The sequence below is a fragment of the Kogia breviceps genome, chromosome 10 (assembly GCF_026419965.1).
Source record: "Kogia breviceps isolate mKogBre1 chromosome 10, mKogBre1 haplotype 1, whole genome shotgun sequence".
In the NCBI taxonomy this organism is placed as follows: domain Eukaryota; kingdom Metazoa; phylum Chordata; class Mammalia; order Artiodactyla; family Physeteridae; genus Kogia; species Kogia breviceps.
The window spans coordinates 75,985,044-76,005,112 of NC_081319.1; the positions used below are offsets into that span (position 1 = coordinate 75,985,044).

Here is a 20,069-nt window from a genome sequence, read left to right on the forward strand (position 1 = left end):
AACAGTGAGAGGCCCGCGTACCGCACACACACACACAAAAAGATAATCAGTTTATTTATCTGATTTCTTGGTTTTTATCATAGAGTTGGTATTCACCTCTCCTTAGAATAATATTTTACAGTGTTAGGGCCACCACCATCAGTTGATTTTTAGCAATAATTTTTAAAGCCCTAAGCATTTCCCCTGAATTAAAAAAAAAAATGCCATAGTTGTTGAATGTTTAGTTTTAGTCTAATATACATGAAAGCTTTAGGAATATAAAATAACTTAAGGTAGTTTATAATTCTTTTCAGTAGTCATTTCTCAATAAGTAGTAGAGCTGGAGAAACCTGGATGCCATATTGAGAGATTAAATTTAAAATCTTTATATCTGTGTTTGGCAAACAAAGGTATTACATACAAAATTTAAATTACTGTCAAAGTTTTCTAGAGCAAAGTTTAGTTTTTTAAACTGGACTTAACCTGGGAAGTAGAATAATAGATTTTTGTTTTTAATGTGGAGAAATGTCTTCAGATTTAGAAGTAACTCCTTCCATGTGTAGAGACTATTATCCTCAAAAAAAAAAAAAAAAAAATCAGTTTTTTTTCTCCTGATTACTGAGAGTAAAAGTTTTCGATTGTGTGGTTTAAACTTGGAAGTATTTCTCCTAGGATTTAAAATAAAAATGAATGCTGCTACATTTAGATTTTTTAACTGTGATACTTCCTAGAAGTGTAAAGAAATATATTTAGGAATAGGAAGTAAGAATAAACTGAACTATTTGTATTCTGATTCTCCAGATCTGTAAGAATCAGGATTGGAAAGATCATGAGAGTCCAGCCCCTTATCTCTAGGTGTGATCACACTTAAAAGATGCAGATTTACACCTAGAGATGTTTGTAGCTACCTCTATCCATATACCTCAAGAATCACTTGTTTGCTTATTTATTTAGGTATTTTTTTTCACTTTACTGGTCTAATTTACAAGGTAAACAATAACTGATTTCTTTTTTTTGAGCTCACTTCTCCCTCCAGCTACTGCCCTAATCCTTTGCTCTTCTAGGTTTGTTGGGGTGTTTTTTTCCCAAATTTTAAAAACTATTTTACTTGTTTCTCTTCATTAGTCTGATTTTTATGTCACATGTATACTTAGAATTATTTTCTGTTACAGCATATATTACATACGTAAAACAATCTGAAAGTAAATGTCCAAAGAGAATAATCATAGAAAAATGAAATTTGGGGAACTGTGTTTGAAAAAGAGGAGTGGGGAGGGTCTTAACTTACCTAGAAATGTAAAATGGACATTGTGCCATGTGAAAACCTGTGCATACCAGAGAAGATTTCCTTATCTTTTTAATATATTTTATGAGTACCAAATTATTACTGTACATTCTTTTTTCATTTGCACTGTCATGTTGAGGTTCTAAGGTTAAATGAGATAATCAATTAAGAAATCACCGTAAGTCTTGCAGGGGTCTGTTTACATGTCTTCCCCACCAATACAAAGAGAATAGTGCATGTGCTACAGTCAAGATGAGTGAAAAGATCTGCATCTAATGTTAAAAAGTTGTCTAAACTGTTTTTCAAAAATATGCACATTGGGGCTTCCCTGGTGGCGCAGTGGTTGACAGTCCGCCTGCCAATGCAGGGGACACGGGTTCGTGCCCCGGTCCGGGAAGATCCCACATGCCGCGGAGTGGCTAGGCCCGTGGGCCATGGCCGCTGAGCCTGCGCGTCCGGAGCCTGTGCTCTGCAACGGGAGAAGCTACAACAGTGAGAGGCCCGCGTACCGAGAAAAAAAAAAAGCACATTGGATATGCAGTACAAAATGAACAATATAGAGAGATATGTTAAAGTAATGTAAGTGAATTCTTTAGTTCTATACATACATGTAAACTTAAATTGTTTTATAGAACACATTTTCATTACAATTAGATGCTCCCCAACTAAAACTGATATTGCATCAAAAAATGTGACATAAAACCTATTTGACATTAACCTTTTATTTTTTGTCATACATTACATAAATTCTCAACTCATTATTTAAAATATGTTCTATGTTCCAAATTACCTTACTATCCAGATCTTACCTTGAGCTTGACTCTCAAGTATGTCTTCAGGATATAATATACATGAAAGTCACAAAGCAAATAATTTATTTTCAGAGTATGACATGGATTTGGTATGTGTATATGCATTGTATGTATATACCTTTAAAATATTTTCCACCCTTTTAAGATTAATTTAAAGTTAAAAATATTCTGGGAATTTTCTGGCAGTCCATAGGTTAGGACTCGGTGCTCTCACTGCCGAGGGCCTGGGTTCAATCCCTGTTTGGGGAACTAAAATCCCATAAGCCATGTGGCACAGCCAAAAATAAATAAATAAATAAAAATATTCTCGTTTTTTTCTTCCTTTCCAGAATGTTTTTTTTTCTAAATGGAAGATCATGTTTTGAAAAGTTATTACTGTAACTATTTGGAAAGAAAAAGCCCCTGCACTGATAATTCATCATCAAATATTTATTAAATGCTGATTTTGTACAGTGCACTTGGAGGGTACAGGAACATGTGATCTAGCTGGGTGGATAATAGGTACATGCAGAAAAGTACACAGCAGCATGTTAAGTGCCAAATGAGAGCAAAGGAGAGAGCCTTTGACAGAAGTGTGTGAGTGCGTCCATCCATTCACTCATTCAGCAAATATTATTGAGTACCTAATATGTGCCAGGTGCCATTCTAGGCTCCAAGATACCTCAATGAGCAGGACTCTCATGAGAATACAGACAGCATACCTAAGTAAACTTGTAAGTTATAGGGAGATATATAAAGCAAGACAAGGAAGATGTGGAATGCTGGGGGGATGGGAAGGTGGTCACTGGTAGGTCATGATCCTCGGGGCAGAGAGTTGAAAGAAGTAAGGAGTGAGCCTTATCTTAAGGAATGACATTCCAGGCAGAGAGCAGCCAGTGCAAGGGGCCTGAGGCATGAGCATGCCTGGTGAGTTCTCGGCCTGGGAAGTCAGAAAGGGCTAGAATCAGAAAGAAGTCAGAGAGGTTTGGGGGTGGGGGTGGGGGCCGTTGTTTACTCAGTGGTTATTCACAGTTGAACATAGAAAAAGAGTTTGGTTTTTACAATGAGAAAAATGGGGATTCATTGGAGGGTTTTGATTTATATTTTAAAGGCATTGCTCAGGAGGTTGGGGTGAGAATAGATGCAGAGGGTAAAAGAGGGAGAGCAGAGAGGCCAGATGATAGGTGATGACGGCTCGGACTAGGGAGGTAGCAGTGGAGGTGGTGTGTGGTTGGATTCTGGATCTGTTTTGAAGGTATAGCCGATGGGATTTCTTGATGGATGGGATGTGGGGCGTGAGAGAATGAGCAGTGACAGGTTACATATAAAAAATGAAATTTGGGGCTTCTCTGGTGGCGCACTGGTCGAGAGTCCGCCTGCCGATGCAGGGGACACGGGTTCGTGCCCCGGTCCGGGAAGATCCCACATGCCGCGGAGCGGCTGGGCCCGTGAGCCATGGCCGCTGAGCCTGCGCGTCTGGAGCCTGTGCTCCGCAACACGAGAGGCCACAACAGTGAGAGGCCCGCGTACCGCCAAAAAAAAAAGAAAGAAATTTGAACGGGAACCTAAGGAATTTGTTGACCGGAAGAAGATGGCAAAGCAGAGGAATTTAGGTGGGAAAGAAATAAATTAAGTGAGAAGTATATAAGAGGGGAAAGACAGTGGGGAATCTTCTTTGGATGAAGTGAGAAGTTTCTCAAAGAGGAGAGAGAAAAGGAAGGCTGGGATGGGACACTGGGATAACAGTTTGTGAAATGCACTCAGTGCAAGGCCAAAGTATTTGAATTTTTCTTTATGTACAAAAAAATCATAAAGTTTTTCAAGCAAGACAGTTATTTGACTAAGAGAAAAAGAAGAATTGTAGTTAATAATAGCCTTGGAACCAAACAGATCCGTGTTCCAATCCTGGCTCTTTTCCTTTCTGTGCTGTCTCCAGTAAATTATGTAACCTCTCTGGGGTCATGTGCCTTAGTTTCTCTGGATTGAGGATTTACCTTGCAGAGGAAGTTTGCCAGGATTAAGTGAGACCATGCATACAAAGAGTTAACAGTACCTCACTAATTTGGAGCTTAACTATCACTACTTTTTAAAATTATTGTTATAAAAAATGTTAAAGCAGTGTTTAATTAGACTAGTCTGCTAATAGTGAATGAATGAGTGAATGGCTCCTTTACAAAATGAAATTGACTTTTTGTCTTAAGTGAATTATTTCTGTCAGTCAGTATTGCCTTCCAAGACTAGGCAATGCCCCTTGAAATTCCTGTTAGTTGTCCAGTGGTATACTTTTATCAGAACAGCAGGGGTTCTCTAACAGCAGTTAGAGAGATCAAATATAACAAATTCCCATCTTGACATTCTCAGTTTAGTATAGAAAAGACTCAGAAATTTAGCAGTAGAAACCTGATGTCACTTAAAAACCCACTTTCCAAAAATCAGTGTCCTGCTGAACACTGGGCTGCAGAATGGAGGTTTAGAAAATGCTGGGAAAGTGAAAAAAGGCATATGGGCTTTGATTTTGTTTAAATATAAAACATACTTCAAAAAATAAAAATATACTAAAGAAAAAGATTGAAAAAATATGTTCCAAAGTATTAGCTCGGGCTGCCATAACAGAATACAGATGACCCTTGAACAACATGGGTTTGAACTGCATGGGTCCACTTATGCACGGATTTTTTTTTTCACGGAATACTACTACAGTTGACTCATGATCCGCAGTTGATTGAGTCTGCAGATGCAGAGTAGCTGCCTACGTAGAGAACTGACCATAAGGTTATATGCGGATTTTCGACTGCACAGATGGTCAGAGCTCCAACCCTTGAGTTGTTCAAGGGTCAACTGTACCATAGACTGTGTGGCTTAAACAGCAGAAACTTATTTTCTCACAGTTCTGGAGGCTGGGCAGTCCAAGATTGGGGTGCCAGGCAATTCGCTTGCTGGGGGAGGCCCTCTTCCTGGTTTGCAGATTGCCACCTTCTTGCTGTCCTCACAGGAGCTCTGGACTCTCTTCCTCTTCTTATAAGAGCTCCAGCCTTGTTGGATTAGGGCTCTACCCTTGTGAACTCATCTAACCTTAATTATTTCCTAGAGACCCTGTCTCTAAATCCAGTCACATTAGAGCTTAGGGTTTCAACATGAGTTTTGTGGGGGACACAATTCAGTCCACAGCAGTTACTGCTACGCAGTGGAATCATAAGTGATCTGCATTTTCTTCTTTATGCATTTCTGTACTTTCCAAACTTTCTGCTGTTGAGGGTGTTGGGTGAAACTGGGTTCCACTTATATGAGTTACCTACAGTAGTCAAACTCATAGGGACAGAAAATAGAATGGTGGTTGCCAAGCGCTGGGGGGAGGGGAAAGGGAGCGTTAGCATATAATGGGTACAGAGTTTCAGTTTTGCAAGATGAAAAGACTTCTGGAGACGGATGGTGGTGATGGTTGCACAACAGTGTAAAGGTACTTAATACCACTGAACTGTACAGTTAAAAATGGTTAAGATGGTGAATTTTATGTTATGTGTATTTTACCACACATACACAAATTCTCAGCCCCCTCTCCAAAAAAGGCCCCAAAAAACTTCCAAAAAATATATAGCTTTTGGAGTTAGACAGATTGGGTTTAAATACTAGTTCTGTGTTGATGTAGTGGTTCTCAAACATGACTGTGCATCAGGAAAACCTGGATGGCTTGTTTAACACCTCCTGAGTTCCTGGTCCAATAGGTCTGGGATGGGCCTGAGAATTTGGATTTTTTTTTTTTTTTTTTTTAATGTGGTACACGGGCCTCTCACTGTTGTGGCCTCTCCCGTTGCGGAGCACAGGCTCAGCGGCCATGGCTCACGGGCCCAGCCGCTCCGCGGCATGTGGGATCTTCCCGGACCAGGACACGAACCCGTGTCCCCTGCATCAGCGGGCGGACTCTCAACCACTGCGCCACCAGGGAAGCCCGAGAATTTGGATTTTTAACAAGCTCCCAGGTGATTGAGAGCCTACAGCAAGTTCACTGTTTTGTAAAAGTGGGTCTGTTTGTCAGCTGTGAGGCTTATGTGGGAGTACCTGGTTCAGGAGCTCTCAGCATCAGTTTTAGTTTCTTTTTAGCAAATTGTTTGCTTTTTCCTCAAATAATTTACTCTTGGATTTTTTTCTCATGTATTTAAGATCATTTTACACAAACATGAAGAAATCACTTATTTTTAAAATTTATTTTTATTCAAGTATAGTTGATTTACAATATTAATTTCTGCTGTACAGCAGAGTGATTCAGTTATACATATATATATTCTTTTTCATATTCTTTATCACAGGATATTGAATAGAGTTCCCTGTGCTATAGAAGAAACTTATTTTTAGAAATATATATTAAAGTCTTTAAATATGTAAGAAGCATGTAAAATTAACTTTGCTTCTTAGAAGATTAGGATTATTTCAGTCCAGTGGTTAGACTAGGGTTATCTTTGGAACTGATACTTTTTTTTTTTTTTTTTTTTTTTTTTTTTTTTTTTTGCGGTATGCGGGCCTCTCACTGCTGTGGCCTCTCCCGTTGCGGAGCACAGGCTCCGGACGCGCAGGCCTAGCGGCCATGGCTCACGGGCTTAGTTGCTCCGCGGCATGTGGGATCTTCCCGGACCAGGGCACGAACCCGTGACCCCTGCATCGGCAGGCGGATTCTCAACCACTGCGCCACCAGGGAAGCCCTGGAACTGATACTTAATATTCAACTTTTTTGCTTTTCCAAATTATATCTGTGTGTGTGTGTGTGTGTGTGTGTGTGTGTGTGTGTGTGTGTGTGTGTGTAGGGGGTTATAATCTGGTGAAAACAAGGGTTATGGCAACTCCCTTCCCTTCATCCCCCCCTTCATAAAAAAAAATCCCACAAACAAAACCTCTTGGAAACCATATGTAAATAATTAGGGTAAATATTATTCATACCTCTTTAACTGTTCTTAAATCTTAAAGATTTCCACCTTGTGGCTGTCCGTAAAGGCTGACAAGGGGAAAATGAGCCTCTAGGCCAGTGTTTTTCCTAAACTAAGTTCTATAAAAGTCTCTAGATGGGAACTGTCCAATATGGGGGACACTAACCACATATGGCTATTAGTGCCTGACATGCACCAATTGTGATGTACTCCAAGTATAAAGTCCACACCAGATTTTGAAGCCTTTGTATGAGAAAAAGGATGTAAAATATCTCATTAATTTTATATTAATTACATGTTGAAATGATTAAATAAATACTAAATAAATTGTTTTAAATTTTGTCCAAAATATTTTTTGGGTATTCTGGACAAAATAAAACGCAGTTGACCCTTGAACAACGTGAGGATTAGGAGCCAAAATCCACATATAACTTTTTATCCCCCCAAAACTTAAATAATAGCCTACTGCTGAACAGAGAGAGCCTCACTGATAACATACAGTCAATTAACATATATTTGGTATGTTATACTTATTATATACTGAATTCTTATGAAAAAAGTAAGCAAGAAAAAAGAAAATGTTTTTAGGAAAATCATACACAGGGGACTTCTCTGGTGGTCCAGTGGTTAGGACTCCGTACTTCCACTGCAGAGGGCTCGGGTTCAATCCCTGATCAGGTACCTAAGATCCTGCATGCCATGCACCGAGGCCAAAAAAAAGGAAAATCATACAGAAGAGAAAATACATTATTTAGAGTACTATACTGCATATATCCATACCATTAAGTTTATGACGTCTGTTTACAAGATGAATTGTCTTGTCAGTACCTACATCAACATTGTCGATTTTTTAAAAATTAATTAATTAATTAATTAGTTTGTTTATTTGGCCGAGTTCGGTCTTTGTTGCTGTGTGCGGGCTTTCTCTAGTTGCAGCGAGTGGGGGCTACTCTTCGTTATGGCGCGCAGGCTTCTTGTTGTGGAGCATGGGCTCTAGGCATGCGAGCTTCAGTAGTTGTGGCTTGTGGGCTCTAGAGCACAGGCTCAGAAGTTGTGGTGCACAGGCTTAGCTGCTCCGCGGCATGTGGGATCTTCCCGGACCAGGGGTCGAACCCGTGTCCCTTGCATCGGCAGGTGGATTCTTAACCACTGCGCCACCAGGGAAGCCCAATATTGTCTTATATAATACAAAACACTGTAGATGTTACATGTATTTCTAACACTAAACATCAAAAATGAAAAGATAGGGCTTCCCTGGTGGCGCAGTGGTTGAGAGTCCACCTGCCGATGCAGGGGACACGGGTTCATGTCCCGGTCCGGGAAGATCCCACATGCCGCAGAGCGGCTGGGCCCGTGAGCCATGGCCGCTGAGCCTGCGCGTCCGGAGCCTATGCTCCGCAACAGGAGAGGCCACAACAGTGAGAGACCCGCATACCGCAAAAAAATAAATAAATAAATAAATAAAAGAAAGAAAGAGAAGACCTTTAAAAATAAGTAAATAAAAAGCAGGAGGTCTGATCTATATCATGAATTACTGAGACGGGTATGTGGTATGTAACGTTTCCCAAAGTTATTTCATTATGGAACCTCTGCCAGACTTTTTTGTTTAAAGGACTCCTTTCCCTGAAGTCTTACATGGAAAAGACTAAAAAACGCTGCTCTCAGCTACGATGTTCCCACAGCTCCTTTTCTCGAAGCCAGTGCCAATGTATTTCTCCTTATATTTCTCCCTACTTTTAAAATATAATTATTTACTTATTTTATTTTATTTATTTATTTTGGCCGTGCTGGGTCTTAGCTGTGGCACGCTGGATCTTCGTTGCATTATGCGGACTTCTTAGTTGCGGCATGTGGACTCTTAGTTGCGGCATGCGGGCTCTTAGTTGCGGCATGCATGTGTTCCCCAACTAGGGATCGAACCCCGGGCCCCCGCATTGGGAGCCGGAATCTTACCCACTGGACCACCAGGGAAATCCCTCCCTACTTTTTAGAGTGATAGATTTACAATAATGTGCTTCACTTTTCTCAGCAAAAATACCTTATAATAAGTTGATTTAAAGTTTTAGAATTGTAATTGATGGAATAATGAGGTTTTTTGCTGTGGGAGAAAGTGTTTTAAGATTCTCAACTGCTGTGTTTTTGGCATGGGAAACATTTACAGAAATCAGACCTTCCAAAAATCCTGTTTCCACCCACAGAGATGAGAAGCATAGGCTTGGGAATTAGAGATTTGAATTCAAACTTCTGTCTTGCTGCTTACAAATTGCAATGTTGGGCAAGTGTCTTACATTCTCTCTAAAAATAGGGATAATAATACATACCTGGCAGGAATGTGTTAGAAGGATTAGGACTGTGTAAAGTGTGTGGCAGAGGGAAGGCACTGAATGAGCGTTAGCTGCTACTACAGTTTTTATCATATCATATGCCTTTGGTATATTAATAATTAATATTAATTTAATTTATATTTTGTAAGTTAATAGTAATAATAGCAATAATCATGAATTGTAAAAAGGGCTTAATGTTACTGTAAATATCCATGCTAGTATATGTTTATTTTCATGCACATTGATAATGCTTACTACAGTTTGGAAGATTATTTCAGATGTAGGTGTCTTGCCTTTCCAACAAGATTATCAGCTACTTGAGAGCTGGGACATATTATACACTTGTGTGGGGCTTTTTGTGTGTTCTTTAATCCTCTACCCTGCCCTTCCATCACGGGCTTATTTTAATAAATAAATGATCATTGAATCAAGCCCTCATTATCATTAGTATGATAAATTACAGTTCTGCTTAATATATCATGCTATTTTAATGTAATTTGTTAAAGAAAAATTATGATATTAATATGAGAATCATTAACAAAATTTGCAAGCTTTCATTAGAAGTTTAAGTTAAAAGAATAAAAGTTAAATAATAGAAAAATAATTTTACTAAGTGAAGCCAAACCAAAGAACTTAAATATTTAGAGAGGTAAATAAGGTGTTCTAAAGGCAAGACTATGAAGACATAATGAAGCAAGAAAAATTTATTCTAATTTGTCCAAAAGAACGGTACTGAATAATGGTGGTAATAGAGCTATGGGTCTATCCTATTTTAAATGACCCAGAAGTGATAGAAGAGGGTCAACCTAAATGAAAAGTCTTCACCTCTTTCCTAAGGAAAAGGGTTGTGTTGTGGCACAAATCTCTCAGAAGATGGGACTGCGTTCAAAACCAGTTACGCAGTTTCCCAACACCACTTGCTTCTAGCACATGTGACTGCCACTTCAGAATGATGTGGTTTTAAGTCAAAAAAATTTTTTTTTAATTACACTGAGCTGGCTTTAAAAACCAAGCGTAGTGGTTTATTCTTAGATCACCAGAGGCTGTTTCTAAGTTACTTGACTCTTATATGAAGGTTCAATAATCTATAGCAGGATAGCCCAGAAGTCAGTATAGAAAAAGGTGTTAATTTACACGTCTATTCAATTCCAAGCATTCATGTAAAAACTAGAAAAGTAAATGATTATGTGGCTATTTTCTACAGTGGACATTTGGGAGAATAAAGATGTGAATTTTGACTAAGCTTTCCAGAAAGGACTGTTGCATGTTTATCAGATGAAACTTGCCTTTGTATCTCACTCTGGTCCAAGGTGGAGAATGTTGATGGCTTTTTCCACTGCAGTGTCAGATTTTTTAAATTGTAAAATGCATTTCTGTTGCCCTCTACTAAGCTTGCAGAAAAGTGGGTTATACATCACCTTCCTCCCTCAGGGCATTCTTTGATAACTTTGGTGATAGTGAAGAGTATACTTTCTGCACTGTTGAAATTGACAGCTTGCTGCTACCATCCTGAGCATCTGGCAGCACCTTCAGCATCTTTGCATTGCAAAAAAGTACATCCAAACAGTGTGTAGAAATGGCCATTGTGCGCTTAGCAAGTTTAAAAATATATTGTGAATTATATTCAGATGTTCAGAATCCCTTTGTTATTTGTTACTGGATTGAGTTTATTTGTTTCACATGTTGAACAACTGTCCTGGACCCCAATAGTACAAGGGCTCCGTGGACTGACCCCTAAAGGATCCGTGGTTAGAATTGGGGAGAACTGGGGAGAGGGAGGCCCGTGAACTTGGATACGAAAAAAATTGCATGTTACTTTCACTAGACTCCAATTGAAATTTATTATTTCCTAAATCTATGAGTGAAGGCCACCAACCACAGTAGTATTAACAGTGCCTGGGAAATGTTACCAGTAGAAATATTGTTTATCACATTACATTTGCAGGTATCTTGAAAGATTACTATCTCCTAAATGATAGTAGTTACTAGACTCACCACTACATCTAGTATATTAGTGCATTGATGAAGAACCACATATATAACTATATTACAATTTTAAAATATTTTTATAACTGTATTTTTAAAAATCTTCCATATACTTTGCATCTTGGAAATATTACCCTGAGAAGGGTTCCATAAGCCTCACCAGATAGACAGAAGGCACAACAGGGTTAAGAACCCTCCTCCTTCCTTTGTGGGATGATTTCTTCCTACATCTGTGCCTGTTGGTAGTTGTGTGGTGATCTGCCTCAGCTTCTTTCACCCCACTGTTTGCTGGGGTTAATTTTAACTGATGTGCCATAGGTCCCTCATTTTCCCTCAGTGAGCATGTGTCCTGAAGCTGCCAGCTTGAGGGAGAGAATACTTTTCCAGAAATAGAAAGATTTTTGGGGTGGGGGGCGATTTTTTTTTTTATTCAAACAGAAAGTCACAAAAATTATAATCATCCTCATCAGTTCACTCAGTCCCATGTAATTAATTTCTTTGTTCATCTTGATCTTTTTTTAGCACTTTTATGAATTCATCAGTTTTCCATTAGAGTTCTGAAAATGCTTATTCATTCAGTTCAGCAGTACAGTCAGTTACCAGAAAACTGTACTTGTCAGAGTCCTTTCCATGAATTCCTTGAAGATGAAACCCTTTTATAGGAACATTTTTGCAAAAGCATCAGAGTACACCCAGAACTGTCTGTAAATGACAAAAGACTTAAAAATGACCACAGTTAAAGATTTGATGAAAGTTCATAATAATGCAATTGACAAAGAAATTTAGTTATTTCTGAGTTATACATTTTAAAGTAATAACTAGAATTATGACTTATAACGTTATACAAGAACATATAAGATTTTTAGAAATTTCATATAATGTCTGAAACATTTATATTAACATATTTCCATACAAATAACCCAAAGAAAGTTTAGTATTAGTTGTTTGTTTGTTTGTTTGTTTATACTGCAGGTTCTTATTAGTCATCAATTTTATACACATCAGTGTATACATGTCAGTCCCAATCGCCCAATTCAGCACACCACCATCCCCGCCCCACTGTGGTTTCCCCCACTTGGTGTCCATACGTTTGTTCTCTACATCTGTGTCTCAACTTCTGCCCTGCAAACCGGTTCATCTGTACCATTTTTCTAGGTTCCACATACATGCGTTAATATATGATATTTGTTTTTCTCTTTCTTACTTACTTCACTCTGTATGACAGTCTCTAGATCCATCCATGTCTCAACAAATGACTCAATTTCACTCTTTTTTATGACTGAGTAATATTCCATTGTATATATGTACCACATCTTCTTTATCCATCCATTCGTCTGTTGGTGGACATTAGGTTGCTTCCATGACCTGGCTATTGTAAATAGTGCCACAATGAACATTGGGGTGCATTGTGTCTTTTTGAATTATGGTTTTCTCTGGGTATATGCCCAGTAGTGGGATTGCTGGGTCATATGGTAATTCTATTTTTAGTTTTTTAAGGAACCTCCATACTGTTCTCCATAGTGGCTGTATCAATTTATATTCCCACCAACAGCGCAAGAGGGTTCCCTTTTCTCCACACCCTCCCTAGCTTTTGTTGTTTGTAGATTTTCTGATGATGCCCATTCTAACTGGTGTGAGGTGATATCTCATTGTAGTTTTGATTTGCATTTCTCTAATAATTAGTGACGTTGAGCAGCTTTTCATGTGCTTCTTGGCCATCTGTGGCCATCTGTCTCCAAAGACATTTCTTTGGAGAAATGTCTATTTAGGTCTTCTGCCCATTTTGGGATTGGGTTGTTTGTTTCTTTAATATTGAGTTGCATGAGCTGTTTATATATTTTGGAGATTAATCCTTTGTCCATTGATTCGTTTGGAAATATTTTCTCCCATTCTGAGGGTTGTCTTTTTGTCTTGTTTATGGTTTCCTTTGCTGTGCAAAAGCTTTGAAGTTTCATTAGGTCCCATTTGTTTATTTTTGTTTTTATTTCCATTACTCTAGGAGGTGGATCAAAAAAGATCTTGCTGTGATTTATGTCAAAGAGTGTTCCTCCTATGTTTTCCTCTAAGAGTTTTATAGTGTCCGGTCTTACATTTAGGTCTCGAATCCACTCTGAGTTTATTTTTGTGTATGGTGTTAGGGAGTGTTCTAATTTCATTCTTTTACATGTAGCTGTCCAGTTTTCCCAGCACCACTTATTGAAGAGACTGTCTTTTCTGCATTGTATATTGTTGCCTCCTTTGTCATAGATTAGTTGACCATAGGTGCATGGGTTTATCTCTGGGCTTTCTATCTTGCTCCATTGATCTATGTTTCTGTTTTTGTGCCAGTACCATAGTCTTGATTACTGTAGCTTTGTAGTATAGTCTGAAGTCAGGGAGTCTGATTCCTCCAGCTCCGTTTCTTTCCCTCAAGACTGCTTTGGCTATTTGGGGTCTTTTGTGTCTCCATACAAATTTTAAGATGATTTGTTCTAGCTCTGTAAAAATGCCACTGGTAATTTGATAGGGATTGCATTGAATCTGTAGATTGCTTTGGGGTAGTATAGTCATTTTCACAATATTGATTCTTCCAATCCAAGAACATGGTATATCTCTCCATCTGTCGGTATCATCTTTAATTTCTTTCATCAGTGTCTTACAGTTTTCTGCATACAGGTCTTTTGTCTCCCTAGGTAGGTTTATTCCTAGGTATTTTATTCTTTGTTGCAATGGTAAATGGGAGTGTTTCCATAATTTCTCTTTCAGATTTTTCATCATTAGTGTATGGGAATGCAAGAGATTTCTGTGCATTAATTTTGTATCCTTCAGCTTTACCAAATTCATTGATTAGCTCTAGTAGTTTTCTGTTGGCATTTTTAGGATTCTCTATGTATAGTATCATGTCATCTGCGAACGGTGACAGTTTTACTTGTTCTTTTCCAATTTGTATTCCTTTTATTTCATTTTCTTCTCTGATTGCCGTGTCTAGGACTTCCAAAACTATGTTGAATAATAGTGGTGAGAGTGGACATCCTTGTCTTGTTCCTGATCTTAGAGGAAATGCTTTCAGTTTTTCACCATTGAGAATGATGTTTGCTGTGGGTTTGTCATATATGGCCTTTATTATGTTGAGGTAGCTTCCCTCTGTGCCCACTTTCTGGAGAGTTTTTATCATAAATGGGTGTTGAATTTTGTCAAAAGCTTTTTCTGCATCTATTGAGATGATCATATGGTTTTTATTCTTCAATTTGTTATTATGGAGTATCACATTGATTGATTTGCGTATATTGAAGAATCCTTGCATCCCTGGGATAAATCCCACTTGATCATGGTGTATGATCCTTTTAATGTGTTGTTGGATTCTGTTTGCTAGTATTTTGTTGAGGATTTTTGCATTTATATTCATCAGTGATATTGGTCTGTAATTTTCTTTTTTTGTAGTATCTTTGTCTGATTTTGGTATCAGGGTGATGGTGGCCTCATAGAATGAGTTTGGGAGTGTTCCTTCCTCTGCAATTTTTTAAGATTTTAAATCATAGATGTACTGCTAGTTATTTTCAAATAAACCCTTTTGGGTATTTTTAAAGTAGGAATATTCAGGGATGCTTTATTCTTTTTTTGTGGTAAAATATACATAACATAAAATTTACCATTTTAGCCATTTTACTTATTTGTTTATTTAAAATTTTTAGCTGTGTTGGGTCCTCGTTTTTGTGCAAGGATTTTCTCTAGTTGTGGTGAGCAGGGGCTACTCTTCGTTGCGGTGCGTGGGCTTCTCATTGTGGTGGCTTCTCTTGTTGTGGAGCGTGGGCTCTAGATGTGCGGGCTTCAGTGGTTGTGGCACACTGGCTCAGTAGTTGTGGTATGCGGGCTCAGTAATTGTGGCTCGTGGGCTCTAGAGCGCAGATTCAGTAGTTGTGGCACACAGGTTTAGTTGCTCTGTGGTCTGTGGGATCTTCTTGGACCAGGGCTCGAACCCATGTACCCTGCATTGGTGGGCAGATTCTCAACCATTGCGCCACTAGGGAAGCCCTTTAGCCATTTTAAGTACAGTTCTGTGGCATTAAGTACATTCACATTGTTGTATAACCATCACCACCGTTTTTCCCCAGAACTTTTTCCTCTTCCTCAACTCAAACTCTGTATCTTATGGTCTTTTGATAGAAAAAACTATCAATTAAAATTCCAGTTCACATGGCATTTCTTAAAGTTTGTAAAAGATTTCACACTAGATAGAAGTTTATGTTTCTTACACGGAGTTTAGAAGAGTGAGATTAATTCAGCTTCTTTAAAATTTTTGTAGAAACTGGGAAATCTTTCTTGGAGTAATATGCTACATATATATTGGCCCATATTGTTTCTTAAATCTTTTTTAAGCTTTAAAAGTTTCCTTTTATTTTCTTCTCCTTAAAAAATTGACTCATGCACACATCTTTCTTTTGAGCCTGCTTTTATAAAAGAGAATCCTCAGGATCTCTTCCTTGGTAACATCATTGACTTTGTAAAATGGAATTTTGTTTAATATTGTTATTTGTTTTTATAGGGCTTGTTTTTCTTGGAACATACCGTAAAACCAAAATATTTTTAATGTTACTCATTGACAGAGAGCAATGAGAGTCAAGAGTTTTGCATGATAACTTTAACCAGATTGCTAATACTAAAGCCAATAAAAGAAAAATATTTTTTATTTATAATTACTGCCATTTCAAAGTATTTTTTAAAGCAGTTCCATACAAAGAAACAATAACATGTACAAACTACACTAAGAGCAATGGTGTCCTATTGTATTTGAGGAAATATAGAGAAAGATCAGGCAGTTTTTATTTTTTAATAGCTTAATTATTACCATACTGTACTCTAGTAAATTTTGTGATTGTAAGATGGAAATGCAAACAGCAGTCCTTTTTCTATTTATGACCGGTATTGTGCAATAATATCCATTGTTTTTAAAAGCAGGAAGAAAACACATTGGGAGGATTTTTCTTTTACTTCATTTAAAATGCTATCTAAAAGAAATCCCTTTCAATTAGAAAAAAAACACAAATGACTCAGTAAATCTCCATTTAATAAAAGATATCTTTTTTCTGAATGAAACTAAAAATTTTTAAAGTGTCAAGAGCCGTTTGTGTTTAATATTTAGGTAGTTTGTTTTTATGGAGAGGATGCAAGTAAGACTTACTTTTGGCTTTCTAGTTTTTAATTCCTATTCCTAAAATTTTGGCTTAATGTGTTTTTGGTTGATGCATGACCAGGTTCATCTTCATGAATGTTTATTTCAATGTTGGCATTGCTTCCTTTTGCTAAGTCAGCTTGTCATTGGAGCCGATTCTCTGAATGATTGATTATTTTTAGTGGAAGAAAGTAATAAATGTGGCAATCAATGATTAAAACAGAAACTCACCTTTTATTTGGAAGTATAATACAAGAGTTCTTTGAAATTTAGTAGTGTAACTGAAAAGAACTGACTCATCTTTTTAGTACTTATTATTCTATGTAGTGCAGTATTGTGAATTATCACAAAGATAGTTTCAACTTAATTTTATTTAACATTTAATAGCAATCAGGACAGCAGTATTTCTTGGTCACTTCTCAATCATTTCCTGTTTACTGTTTTCCATAGTCATTAAAATCTTGTCTCTTATAAAACACAGTAAAGAAATTATGAAAACATTTTTGGCAGAGCATCTGTTTTTCCTAATACTGCAGAGTTTTTTTTCTTTTCTTTAAAGGTCTAGTGTTGATGCCCTGAAAAAGCCGTTCATGGCTGTGCCAGAGACTTCATGTTAAACTTTTACTTCTGAGTCTTTTAATGAACACAACTTTTTTTTTCTTTGGCTGTGTCGGGTCTTAGTTGCAGCACGTGAGATCTTTTCATTAGGGCGTGCAGGCTCGTCCTTGCTGCGCGCAGGCTTCTGTCTAGTTGTGGTGGGCGGGCTTAGTAGTTGCAGTGCGCAGGCTTAGTTGCCCCGCAGCATGTGGGATCTTAGTTCCCCAACCAGGGATTGAACCCACGTCCCCCTGCGTTGGAAGGCACATTCTTAACCACTGGACCACCAGGGAAGTCCCTGAACACAACTTTTTTTTTTTTTTTTTCGGTACACGGGCCTCTCACTGTTGTGGCCTCTCCCGTTGTGGAGCACAGGCTCCGGACGCACAGGCTCAGCGGCCATGGCCCACAGGCCCAGCCGCTCCGCGGCATGTGGGATCTTCCCGGACCAGGGCATGAACCCGTGTCCCCTGCATCCGCAGGCGGACTCGCAACCACTGCGCCACCAGGGAAGCCCCACAACTATTATTAATATAAATTACTGCTCAAGATTTCGGGACTCTAGGAGTTATTTATGTTTATGTTTAGTGCATAAATCCGTTTTAAGGAGGCTTACTAAATGTTAAGTAGGTTATTATGGAAGGATACACAATTTTTTGGTCATATGGATCTTTTTTTTTTTTTTTTTTTTGTGGTACACGGGCCTCTCACTGTTGTGGCCTCTCCCATTGCGGAGCACAGGCTCCGGACGCGCAGGCTCAGCGGCCATGGCTCACGGGCCCAGCCGCTCCTCGGCATGTGGGATCTTCCCAGACTGGGGCACGAACCCGTGTCCTCTGCATCGGCAGGCGGATTCTCAACCACTGCGCCACCAGGGAAGCCCTGTCATATGGATCTTAAAAAATGACATTTTCATATGCCTCAGAGAGTTGAACTGTCTGATCAGATGGGGAATCAGTTGACCTCGAAAGCCTTTTTCTCCCTGGCAGGAATGCCGGGCTAAGTACATAAGGGCCCAGCATAAGCTGGTGGATCCCGGACAATGGATGACCAGCCTGCATCTGAATCCTGTGTTTTATGATTGTGGTAAAGTGCTCCTGTGTAGCCTAGCTGAATATTCTTGGAAACCAAATGATAAGGAACTGACATCACTCCTGAAAAAGTTAGTTTTTAAGACCAAAATTTTACTTAAGTACTGAGTAAAACATGTTTATTGGGCACATTTGTATCGGGCATTGCACTAAACTCTGGTAACATGAAGATGGAACAAAATTGACCCAGCTTTCATGGAACTTGTAAGCTAATGAGGGAGTCAGAAAAGCAAAGTTTTGTCACACACATGTCAGATCTAGTAACATGTCAGACGTGCTCTAGGGATACAAATAAATGAGCAATTAATTTTGCTTCAGAATTTTCTTTAAATTAATTAGTTAATTTTATTTTTGGCTGCGTTGGGTCTTCATTGCTGCACGTGGGCTTTCTCTAGTTGTGGCGAGCGGGGGCTGCTCTTCGTTGCGGTGCGCAGACTTGTCATTGCGGTGGCTTCTCTTGTTGCGGAGCGCGGGCTCTAGGCACGTGGGCTCAGTAGTTGTGGCTCGTGGGCTCTAGAGCGCAGGCTCAGTAGTTGTGGCTCACAGGCTCCAGGGCGCCTGGGCTTCAGTAGTTGTGGGCTCTAGAGTGCCGGCTCAGTCGTTGTGGTGCACGGGTTTAGTTGCTCTGCCACATGTGGGATCTTCCTGGACTAGGGCTCGAACCTGTGTCCCCTGCATTGGCGGGTGGCTTATTAACCACTGTGCCACCAGGGAAGTCCCAGGATTTTTTTTAAAAAAAGAAAGGCAAAATCATTTTACTCAAAGCCTTAAAAGATAAGGAGGTATTGTCAGTTGACCACTTGGAGATGGGCAGGAAGGTCTTTTGTCTTCTAAGTAAAGGGACAAGTGCAAAGCCAAAGAATTGAAAAAGTGGCAAGTTAAGTTTGGGGGACATCAAATGGTCAAGATGGTGAAGAAACAAGGGTTCCATATAGGGGAGGGTGAGGTGGGTTAAGGTACAAAATGAGGCCAGGGCCTATTGTAATGGGCCAGAATTTTAAGTTCACTCATGCCAAAAAGCCATGCAGTCTTAAAGTTGCTTGGCTTTAGGGTGGGAGAATTCATTGTACTCTTGTAGCACTTTATACTGTTTTTGTTTAAATTTGGGCTCTGCTTTAGTTGGGTACAGAAGATAGGCATAATGAAGCTAATCACACAGAACAGTGGCTGATCAATGTCAAAAGACATGGTTGGTGCTTTTAGAATTCTTGGTAGAAAATCCAAAAGACAGCCCAAGGTTGTCAGAGAAAGACTCAGAGAGGTAGAGTCAAACTAAGTTTTGAATAACGGATGGAATTTCAGTAGATGTAGGAGAGAAAGAAGAGCATTTCAAATAAGAAACTTGTCACCTGAACCAGGGCAGGTGCTGGGAAAGTGTGCATTGTGTTTGGGGGCTAGGAGAGTGGCAGTTTGGCTAGAATAGTGTGCAGGGGAATAGTGGGAAGTAACTTTAGCCCCACTGTATGTTCTAGGTTTAAATATAATTCTTTGTTTTCCACTTTAGATTGCTCTCCCATAGGAATAACCTGGTGTCCAAAGTAAGCATGCTTTCTTGGAAAACTGAAGTAAGTTTCAAGAAAAAGGGAATAAGCACACTTTCCTGGTATGCCTGATCCTGTTGCAGGTCTTGCCATCGTGTGACCAACATATTGGAAAGGGGTGATAAGTTCATTTCAAAAAAATGTTCTTTGACCACAGTGAGATACCACCTCGAACGTGTTAGAATGGCTATCATCCAAAAGACAAGAGATGACAAGTGTTGGCAAGGATATGGACAAATGGGAACCCTTGTGCACTGTTGGTGGGAATGTAAATTGATGCAGCCACTATGGAAAACATTATGGAGGGTCCTCAAAAAATTAAAAATAGAGCTACCATATGATCCTGTAACCCCACTTCTATATGTATATTTGAAGGAAATGAAATCACTATCTTGAAGAGATATCTGCAC

General features: G+C 39.0%; 1 protein-coding gene across 2 annotated transcripts in view; it reads left to right on the forward strand.

Moving 5' to 3' along the window:
* Positions 1-20,069, forward strand: part of BICRAL (BICRA like chromatin remodeling complex associated protein) — an 82,862-nt gene that overhangs the window by 9,552 nt on the left and 53,241 nt on the right. Inside the window, exon 1 of one of the 2 annotated variants that reach the window (XM_067006231.1) lies at positions 19,655-19,683. The exons of the other annotated variant lie outside the window; for it this stretch is intronic. The gene's annotated coding sequence lies outside the window, so the exon portion shown is untranslated. Of the gene's footprint in view, positions 1-19,654; positions 19,684-20,069 lie in introns of those variants that run through there. 2 annotated transcript variants of the gene reach the window in all.